The sequence below is a fragment of the Grammomys surdaster genome, unplaced genomic scaffold (assembly GCF_004785775.1).
Source record: "Grammomys surdaster isolate TR1022 unplaced genomic scaffold, NIH_TR_1.0 243, whole genome shotgun sequence".
NCBI lineage: Eukaryota > Metazoa > Chordata > Mammalia > Rodentia > Muridae > Grammomys > Grammomys surdaster.
In genome coordinates, this window is record NW_021604688.1 from 1,774,598 (window position 1) to 1,781,688 (window position 7,091).

General features: G+C 38.6%; 1 protein-coding gene across 2 annotated transcripts in view; it reads right to left on the reverse strand.

The window, feature by feature from the left end:
- Trappc8 (trafficking protein particle complex 8) overlaps positions 1-7,091 on the reverse strand; it is a 76,792-nt gene that overhangs the window by 68,077 nt on the left and 1,624 nt on the right. The gene's annotated exons all lie outside the window — the stretch shown is intronic.

Below are 7,091 nucleotides of genomic sequence, written 5' to 3' on the forward strand. Positions count from 1 at the left end.
CTCTCTCTCTCTCTCTCTCTCTCTCTCTCTCTCTCTCTCTCTCTCTCACGCGCGCGCACACACACACACACACACAACTTATGACACAGAAAAGAGAAAAGGGAGAGAGAAAAAAATAAAGGAAAACAGAACTGCCAGAGTATAATGTATACCTTTGGTATCTTTAGGAATATATTTTGCATGTATTTTCCTTAAAGTTGTTCCATAATTAGCAAATACTATAAGGAGCTAAATATGGTGGGCCTTGTAGTTCTTAATACTACAATATTATTCTCTCTCTGTGTGTGTGGTGTGTGTGTTTAAAAGTTGCAGACAAGCCATGCTGGTAAGAAAGATGTAATCATTAAAAAAAAAAAAAAATTGGTACCATTCTAGAGAAACCTATTTGAACTGAAACAATAGGAAAATTACCCACAGAGCAGCTCCAGGCTTTCAGTACTACACCTTGAGAAAATCCAAACTCCTTTAAAGGAGTATAAACAATGCTACTGAAAGGATGGCCTGCTCAAAAACAACTGTAGGGAAAATTGTCTCCCCAGAGTCATCTTGGAAGGGACAAAGAACAATTCAACTGTGGTCCAGGGGGCCTAAACTACAGCTCAAGCTGGCAACACACACATGATACTAGTTTTACAGGCATGGAAGGCCATGAAAAGCTATGCCAAGGTTCTAAAATGCCCTTAAGCCAAGGCAGTATGTGACAGGGTTGGATTCCCTGCTAAGAGCCTGAGAGCACTGTGAAATGGAGAAGGGAAAGCACACACTGCACGGGGAGATAGATCCTCAATGCCAAAAAAGGCCAGGGCAATAGGATATCTGCTACAGAAAGCCACAGGAACACAGTGAGGCTAGTTTGAGAAACTACATGTGCTCCAGGTGGCAGACTAGGAAAGGTGGAGGTACATAAGTCATCTGGGCACAGGCCCAGACACCCAACACAGAGCTTCAGATTTAATGTTTGCCTGTTGGGACATTAAGTCCTGTATTGGTCCAAATTGTCCTTGCTGTAGCATTCCCCTCTTTAGAAATGGGAGTGTTTATTTTGTGTCATCCCATTTCAGAAGTATGAATCTGTTGTCTTTATTATTTTATAGTTTATGTGAAGACATCACCAGAGTTTCAAAAGAAACTTTGCACTTAACTTCAGAATAATATTGTACTGTTCAAAACCACAAAGGCTTTTGAATTTAGACTGAATGTATTTTACATTATGAAGTACTTTTATGTGCCTATAGGAACAAAAGGCAGAAGGTTGTGGCTTAAAACTGAGACACTGGGGGCTGCAGAGACAACTCTGTGGTTAGGAGCACTAGTTGTTCTTCTAGAGGACTTGAGTTCAAATCCCAGCATCCAAGTGGAAACCCAGAACCATCTATAACTCCAGTCCCAGGGGATCAGACAGCTCCATCTGACCTTGGAGGGGACTGTATGCACCCATGTGTACATAGACAAAGTTCCAAGCAAGCAAAACATAAAATAAAAATTTAAATATTTTAAATGATATATTTGAGTATCAAGTTGACAAGGGACATATATGTGGCGATCAACAGTGACAGTCTCAACATGACAGAATCTAGACTGATCTAGGAGACAAACCTCTGGTCTGACTGGGGTAATTTACAGACTGGATTAACCCTTGTGAACATGACTGGCACTGACCCACGGACTAGGGTCTCAGAAATGAAGGCAAAGGAGGCAGGAGGTGAGCAGCAGCACTCAGTCTCTGCCTCCTAACTGCAGACTGGTAAGACCATAGCCTACCACTGCTTTTCCCACCGTGATGAGCTATACCCTAAACTACCAAACAAAACAACCCTTCTTCCCAAGTTGATTTTGTCACAACAGACTAGCAACAAGAACAGTGCTAAGATAAAATGCTTTAGGTTTAGGGTATAGGTCACTTATAAAGGCTTGACCCCTGAATATCAAAAGGAAAAAAGGGAAAGTTTATAACTAAAAGATATTTATCTTAAATTAGTATGATAGTTATAGCAAAAACAGGAAAAGTATGGTGGTACACATTTGTTATTCCACTTTGTAGGTGGAGACAAGAGGACCAGGACTTCAAGGCCAGCCTGACCCATACAAGACCTTATCATGTAGAAGAGAAAAATGAGAAAGAGGGAAAAAGAAGAAAAAGGAGGTGGGCAAAAGTAGAAAACAGAGAAAGTAAACAAATTAAAGAAGCTGCCTTTCAAAGGCATTTCTTAGGATTATCTGTCAAACTTCCCTGATTCATGTAGAAAACTATTCAAGATCTTTAGAATTACCATTTAAATAAACTTAATCAATTTAATTCATTATTATCCTATAAATAAATTTAATCAATTTAAACATACTTCCAAAACTGTAAAGTTAATGTTTAAAGTGGAATTTTCTTAAGACATGTCTAAAATGATACAATAAAATACTATTTAAAATTATTAGAGAACTACCATTAAACAAACAGGAAGCAATGATTAGCTCTTTGAAACAGATGGTCAGTACAAATCCCTGAATGTTAGGGGACTCACTGGCACGGAATGTAGGGCTTTATGCATACTGGACAAGCACTCTAAAACTGAGCCACTTCCCCAGCCCGGGGTTTTTTTGTTTTTGGCTTTACTCTTTTAATTTTTTTTATTGAAAATACATTTATTTCATACAATATACTCTGATTATGTTTTCCTCTCTCCCTACTCCTCTCAGTTTCTCCCCTCCCATCCATATCTATACCCTGTCTCTAGTTAGAAAACAAATAGGCAGCTAAATAATAATAAAATACAATAAGATAATCAAAAACAAATCTGACAAAACCACCAAACAAGGAAAAAAAACAAAAGAAAACCAAAATGAACAAACAACAGAAAACCAAACACAGAGACAAACATACAAAAAAATAAAAAATAAAAGACATAAATACACAAGCATTCTTAGACACAGGAATCCCATAAATTTTCCAAAAAAATTTCAAAAAATTGGAAGCCATAATATATAGCCAAAAGACCTGCTAAGTTTTTGTTTTGTTTTGTTTTGTTTTGTTTTTTTGTTTTTTCGAGACAGGGTTTCTCTGTATAGCCCTGGCTGTCCTGGAACTCACTCTGCAGACCAGGCTGGCCTCGAACTCAGAAATCCGCCTGCCTCTGCCTCCCAAGTGCTGGGATTAAAGGCTTGCGCCACCACCACCCGGCTCCTGCTAAGTTTTTTAAGAGGGAAAAAAAAAAATAGCCCTGACTTATAAGTATGAGACAAAGAACTAAAGAACCTCCAAGGATGCTATAGAGTGTTGTATTAATAGCACCAGCATTCTTTTCAAGAGGACAGAGCCAGTTAACTATGCTTTATCATATATTCAGTGCATTTAATACTCTCTAGGTTTTAAAAACATACAAAGAACCTTAAGTTGCTCTCCATCATCTGATATATATGCACATGAAGTCTAAACTCTATTTTCAAGATCCTATACAAAAATAGTGCTCAAATTTCTTCTAGCAACCTTCATTTCAGTATATTTTTAAACTGTTTTTCTATTGAAACCTAAAGATAAGTATACTGAAAATACTACTAAGCCAAGTTTGATCTCAGAACTCAGGGCAAATCAAATAAATTTATAGGCCACAAATAAAATCTAGTGTTGTTTGTTTGCATTCTTTCCTCTAAATAAAGAAAATTTAACTTGAGGGCAAAAGAGATGGCTCAGTAAGACCTCCAGTTGTGTGTTTCACCAACTTTTAAAATATATTTTCCATTTAACTCTGAGAATTTCATACATGCACACAATATATTTAGTTGTATTCACACCCTTGACCTCTATTAACTCCTCCAAACCCCTCACAACTTCATGTTCTACCAATTTTTTTATGCTGCCCCTGTAGTCTGTATCTTAATCACCTTTGAACATTTTTTCTTTTTTGAGTGATTCCCTATGTAATTCAAGCTGGTATCAAGCAAGAAATCCGAAAACAATAGGATTATAGACATGTACTATGCCAGCTTAAACTTTTTAAAAATGTATACCAACTCAGTATGAAACCTTATAAACTACAAACAATGATCTGCCAAAATGGCCTTCTCAAGAATTCAAATTTACCACTAGACGAAATCAAAAAGCCCCTTCCTAAAATTAAGCTTCTCTCCCAGGATCTCCTCTGCATTCTGTACCCCAGAAAACAGCTTTCCTGACACTCTCCCTTAACCACTAGACTACAATTTATACCTTCTGACCTAACCACTTGATGAAGTCTTAACTGCAACCACTGAAAACGGGGCATGCCACTACAGAGTTATCTTGATTGTGATGGTTACTCCATCTTGACTATAAAAGAAACTGTCTGTCTCCTTAAAGGAATCTTAAAAGAACTGCACAAAATTGGAAAAGATAGCTCTAGTTTGCAGTCATCTGTGTTTCCTAATTGTTGAGGCAATGTGACCAGATGCTTCAGACTCCTGCTGTCTTCACTTCTCTGTCATAATGGACTGTACTTTCAAGTGAGCAAAAATAAATCCCTTCTCTCTTAAGCTGCTTTTGTCAGTATTTTATCACAAGAACAACAAAAGAAACTAAGACACCAATCTACCCTCATTCCTTCCCAGACTCCTGAATAAGCAGTGATTGCTTTTCCTATCAACCACCTCACTGTACTTCTTCCTAGTTAACCCATGCTGCAGAGGGAAACAGAAGTAGCCAGATAGTTCCCCCATCACTGCATTGTCCAAGGAAGGGAACTGCCACACCACAGAAGGCTGAGTCTCTATAAAAATGCACCTACTCACAAGAAAGGTTATTTAAGTGTTTACAGAATTTCAAAAACTTTGCAACAAAAAAAAGAATGCAAAACCTCCCTTTACAGCTTTTTGGGAGCTATCCCATTACTGGACACCTATTAAAACAAATCTGCCAAAACTTTAGAAATGTATGAGTTAAATAGGTTAGATTACTAGAACTAATCCCACCAGTGGGGAATCCCACCAAGTAAAAAAAAAATAGTGCAAGAAGTACCAAGTTCAATTTTCAGTGTCAAAAGAAAGAAGGAAACATTTTCATTTGGTGTTTTTTTCTTTATATATTTTATTTTTTTGTTTTTCTTTTTTTTGTTGTTGTTTTTGTTTTTGTTTTTGGAGACAGGGTTTGTCTGTGTAGCCTTGGTACACTCTGTAGACCAGGCTGGCCTCGAACTCAGAAATCCACCTGCCTCTGCCTCCCAAGTGCTGGGATTAAAGGCATGCGCCACCACTGCCCGGCCTTTATATATTTTATTATGCCTACCAAAAATTTTAACTATATTCATGAGCCGTGAAGTGGTAGTACATGCTTGTAATCCTAATGCTTTGAATTCAGGAAGATCAAGGGTTCAAGGCCAACATGGGTTACATGAGACCTTCCTCCCAGTATAAATAAGTAATTTTAAGCACTTCTAGGAGATTGGATGATGATTCAGATTATAATATCTTAAGTCACACTGTCTGTTTTTAAATCTTTCCTAGATTATAAAACTGCAGATAAGCTATTATTTCTGTACCTCAATGTCCTGAGTTTTAAAAGAACAGTAACAGCTAAATAGTGGTACACACTTGTAATCACACATAGCAAGCTGAGGTAGGAATCACCATGGGCTGGAGGTCAGCCTGGGCTACATACTGAGTTTAAGCCAAGCTTGAGCAACATAACCAACCCTGCTTCAAAATAACAACAATAATAAATAGCATAACAATGAAAGCCTCCCTGACTAAAAGAAAAGCTACATGAATCAAGCCTAAAGTATTAAAAGTATCTCTTTTCCTTAACACAAGAAGAAAGAGCACACAGGAAGTCAAACTGACATCATTTTAAGAATTTAAGATGTAGAGGGGCCAGGAATGTAACTACGTAAGTTAGTCCTTGCTTAGCATGTGTAGGATTCTGAATTTGACCCTCAGTATGGGGAACAGGGGAAGGTCTAGGACTATAAACTCAAACAAGGCATAGTGATACACACCTGCAGCTCCAGCACTCAGGAGGCTGAGGCAAGAGGATTTCAGCATTGAAGCTACATTGGGCTACAAAGAGAAACAGAAGTCAATCTGAGCTAATACTCAGACCTATAAACTCCACTCTCAAAAGAATAATCACGAATGCATTTGCTGTTCATGACAACTCTAGAGCAATGGCCTCTACCCCTTTGGGGAATCACTTATCAGACATCGTGAACATCAGATATTCATATTATGATCCCTAACAGTAGCCTAATTACAGTTTTAAAGTAGCAATGAATAATCTTATGGCTGGGGTCACCACAACATAAGGAGCTGCACTAAAGCTCCAGAGCTTCGAAGGCTGAGAACCACCACTCTAAAGCATGGGAGAAGTGTAACAGTGAATAAACTACAGGCTGAGGAGTTGAAGAGAGTCCAAGAATTCTCAGCGTTTACATTAGCCAGGTGTGGTGCTACACTACTTTGGTGGTCTGTGTCCTCAGTCCATCCCCTTCTACCCACAGGCAGATGTATCATCTGAGTTCAAGGCCACCCTGGTCTATTTAGTAGACCAGGACTACATAGACCGTGTCTCAAAAGAGATCTTTTTGCTTAGTTTTATATGTATACCTACATGTATGTAAGTACATCTATGAACAGCGCTGTGTCTGACAACAGTGCTGGATCCCCTAGGACTGGAGTCACTGTCACTTATCAGCTGCCAAATAGATCCTGGAAATGGAACCACAGTCCTCTGCAGAGCAGCCTGGGCTTTAACCACTGCACCATCTCTCTGCCCTCAGTCCGGTTTTCCAGATAGTTCCTTTCACCCTAACTACAAAGATAACTTGCAAAGCTCCAAAAGCCTGCCTGAGGCGTGTAAACTAGTGAATCAACAGAAAAGCACTATAGTTTGTGGATAAACACCTTAACAAAATCAACACCACAGTCATTTGGTTAACAAAAGTTTGTAAAAGAACTCTTCATCATTAACAGAACCTAAATTTCAAAGGAACTTCACCTGCTCTTATTAGCTAGATTTGGTTTGAAAGGTACCAGTTAAAGCATACTTGGGAGTCAGTCTCAGTCTCTCAGTCTGTGTCTGTCTGTCTGTCTCTCTCTCTCTCTCTCTCTCTCTCTCTCTCTCTCTCTCTCTCTCT